This window comes from Pseudophryne corroboree, chromosome 8 (assembly GCF_028390025.1).
Source record: "Pseudophryne corroboree isolate aPseCor3 chromosome 8, aPseCor3.hap2, whole genome shotgun sequence".
NCBI classification, from domain to species: domain Eukaryota; kingdom Metazoa; phylum Chordata; class Amphibia; order Anura; family Myobatrachidae; genus Pseudophryne; species Pseudophryne corroboree.
The window spans coordinates 25,908,031-25,912,295 of NC_086451.1; positions in this window are offsets into that span (position 1 = coordinate 25,908,031).

A 4,265-nucleotide genomic window follows, 5' to 3' on the forward strand; every position below is an offset into this window, starting at 1 on the left:
GTTTTCATTCTCGCAAATTCTCTCCTGCGGAACAGAATTACACCATTGGAGACAAAGAGCTTTTGGCAATAAAATCTGCCTTGGAGGAATGGAGATATCTTTTGGAAGGTGCTAAACACCTAATTACAATTTTCACTGATCATAAGAATTTGCTGTACCTCAACACGGCCCAGTGCTTGAATCCCCGTCAAGCTAGATGGGCGCTCTTCTTTACCCGGTTTTCGTTTGTTATTAAGTACCGGGCTGGGACTTTTAACACCAAGGCTGATGCTTTATCCCGTTCCTTAACAGCTTCGGATGAGGAGAATTCCGTCGAGAAGGCTTTGATTCTCAGTCCAGTTTCTATGTCAGCGGCTCCCACCGTTTGGGTCCTCCTCCTGGGAGAATGTCTGTGCCAGCTAAATTTCGACCAAGGTTGTTGCAGTAGGCTCAGGTTTCCAAGTTTTCCGGTCATCCTGGAGTTCAAAAGATGTGGGAGTTTCTACGAAGGTCTTACTGGTGGGATACTATGAAGAAGGATATTCAAAATTATGTCAACTCATGTCCTCAGTGTGCTCAGCACAAAATTCCTCGTTTGCCTCCTGCGGGGTTATTGCATCCACTGTCCATTCCTCAGAGGCCTTGGACCCATATCTCTATGGACTTTGTCACCGAATTGCCCTTCTCCAAGGGACACAATACTGTCTGGGTAATTATCGACCGTTTCTCCAAGATGGCACATTTTGTACCTTTGACTGGGTTACCATCAGCTCCCAAGTTGGCTTTGTTATTTATCCGAGAACATTTCCGCCTGCACGGCTTACCTCAGGAAATCGTCTCTGACCAGGGGGTACAATTCACTGCAAGATTCTGGAGAGCTCTCTGTACGGCCTTACAAATAAAACTCAAGTTTTTATCCGCTTACCATCCACAAACCAATGGGCAAACTGAACGCGTCAATCAAGATTTAGAGACTTTTCTCCGTGTTTATCTTTCTCCTTCGCAAGATGATTGGGTGGAACTGTTGCCATGGGCCGAGTTTGCCCATAATCATCTGTACCACTCTTCGACTGGTGAGTCCCCATTTTTCATTAATTATGGGTTCCATCCTCAAGTTCCTGAATTACCCATTTGTCCTCCGGAGGAGGTTCCTGCTGCAGCCTCTACTCTTCGGCACTTCAGCCAAATTTGGAGTCGAGTTCATGCTAATCTCAAGAGAGTTTCCGGCCGCTATAAGTTCTTTGCGGATAGGAAGCGACGAGCAGCTCCCCAATACAAGGTTGGTGACAGGGTATGGCTTTCCACCCGCAACCTCCGGTTAAGGGTGCCCACTATGAAGTTCGCCCCAAAGTTTATTGGTCCTTACCCCGTGTTACAAGTCCTGAACCCGGTTGTCTGCAAATTAGGATTGCCTTTCCGCCTCCGGATACCAAACTCCTTTCATGTCTCTCTCCTTCGCCCCCTTATTTTAAACCGGTTCCATTTAAAGTCCCCGAGGCCAACCTCTGCAGAGTCTGAAGCTGGAACGGACTTTGAAATCAAAGCTATTCTTGACTCTCGTTATCTTCACAAGAATCTACAGTATTTGGTGGAGTGGAAAGGTTTTGGCCCCGAGGAGAGGAGCTGGGTCAAGGCTACTGAAGTTATGGCTCCCCGACTTGTGCGGATTTTCCATTCCAGACATCCAAAACCTGGAAAGTGTCCGGGGGCCACTCCTGGAGGAGGGGGTACTGTCACACGCCATAGGCGGCGTTCAACGCGCTTACCCCTGCGTGCCTGCTGGTCTGTGTTGCAGCCTCCGCCTTCGGTGGTCCACGGGCTCCGATGCCTGGCTGGCGCGGCTCCCGGCGGTTCCCCGGGGCAGGGGCGCCGCCATGACACCCGGCATCACGTGGGCGGGGAGCAGGTGACGTCATCAGACTGTTCCGCCAATCCAGCGGAGGCGGGAGATTCAAAGGCAGACGCCGGGCAGCGCCTCGGCGCCTGAGTATCGTCTTTTCCCCTAAAGTTGATGCCAGTGCTTCTGTCCTCGGCGGATCTCTCTGCAGCATACCCCAGTGTCTCCGGCATTTCCAGGTGTCAGTTGTTGCACAGCTTCCAGCGTTCCCAGCCGCTGCTGGGTTCCACTGCGCTCTAGTCACCAGTGCTTCTTGGAGTCAGCATGGGCTGCAGGTTAAACGTCGCTCTCAAGTTATACAAGTCCTCAGTGTCTTTAACCCTCGCTCTCAAGTTATACAAGTCCTCAGTGTCTTTAACCCTCGCTCTCAAGTTATACAAATCCTCAGTGTCTTTAGCCACCGCTCTCAAGTTCTTCAAATCATCAGTGTCTTTAACCACCGCTCTCAAGTTCTTCAAATCATCAGTGTCTTAAACCACCGCTCTCAAGTTCTTCAAATCATCAGTGTCTTTAACCACCGCTCTCAAGATCTTCAAATCATCAGTGTCTTTAACCACCGCTCTCAAGTTCTTCAAATCATCAGTGTCTTTAACCACCGCTCTCAAGTTCTTCAAATCATCAGTGTCTTTAACCACCGCTCTCAAGTTCTTCAAATCATCAGTGTCTTTAACCACCGCTCTCAAGTTCTTCAAATCATCAGTGTCTTTAACCACCGCTCTCAAGTTCTTCAAATTATCAGTCTTAACCACCGCTCTCAAGTTCTTCAAATCATCAGTGTCCTTTAACCACCGCTCTCAAGTTCTTCAGTCACCAGTATCTTTTACCATCACTCACAAGTACTTCCTGGACATTTCTCCATACGCTCCTTCTCTGTTATGTGACATTGTGTTGCTCTCTTCCTGCAATAAAGTCCTTTAATATTTTCACCAAGCTTTTCTGTCAGAGTCCTGTATGAGGAAGACCTATATCAAGCCATCCCTGTTCCGACCCAACTGTGGTTCCTCTCCCCTACCATCGGGAGAACCCCAGAGTTCACAACACCCCCAACCTAGGTCAGTGACAATATCCATATACATATACACATACATACACTCACATATATTCCTGCTATTACAATTTGTTAGGAAGTATATATATATATATATATATATATATATATATTTCCAAGAGTTTAGGCTATGAAATGTTATTACCTCAGATATCTAAATGTCTGGTATGTAGTTTGTCAGCTGTTGCCAATCGAGTTCTTTCCAGTTAAACATGTTTTCTGGATATTTTCTTCTTGTTTGTCCTAGCTTCAAGTAAGACAATGACAGTCCAGTATTTACTGTCTTCGACAGATACTGGACAACTCTGGAGCAATGGGGGTAACCAAAGGTATTTGCCTTCTTCATAGGATTACAAAGCTTTGCGTAAACAAGTCAGTCTGGTACATTGTGCTTGAGTTTCTAGTAGTTTCTAGTAGGATCATTTATGTGTGACCAGTAACTTGATATTAGAAGGATGTACAGACAGTGTGTGATTTATGCATTATATGGGTAAAATATTGAATATGGCTTTTGATGGCTTTTCCGTACGAATGCGTATGTTACTGTATTTACTCATACCACGTGCAAACACGCAAGACCGCGTGAGCGGTTATACGTAGCTTGCGTGTATGTGTACGTACGGCAGAACAAGAACCCGCACGGAGGCCATCTGTGTGGTGTTTGAACGTGATGTGTGTACCGTAATATTTTCCGACTTCGACACCCCTTTAAAAAAAGTCAGAGTTTGTCCGACATTCGAACTCGGCCGCCGAACGCGGACTTCATTACATCCCAGCCCAAGAATCCACACTGTTACCAGCACTCACAGTCAGTAGACAATAAGCTCTCCGTTGCCCTCCACAAATAGGATACTGGATCCACTCTCGGCGGCACTCAGGTATTAAATACAAGGAAAACGTTGCTTGTTTTACTAACAAGCAATGTTCTTGTATTTAATACCTTATCGCTGTTATGTAGGCACAAAAACAACCTGATAAGGATAAGAGAAAGTGAACTACACACACATAACATAATTAGGGGTATCCAGATGATAGGTCAACTCCATATTGCCGACATGCATTATGTCGATAGGTATGAAAGATTGGCATGACAATGGTCGATGCTAGTTTTCTTTTTCTTTTTAGCTTTTTCAATCATTACCTTCCATGTGGACTACGACTGGGAATAGTAACCTGTGCCAAGGGTACCAGTGTTCACAAGTTTGCGCTATAGCGCGTACGTTACCCAGTTCTGAAGGCCGGGGACTCACTTTTCTAAAATGTGTGGGTCCCCAGGGACGCGGTCCGCTGCAGCGTATCCCTACATTCCCTGGTTGTCTTGAAGCTTCCTGGATGTAAAGA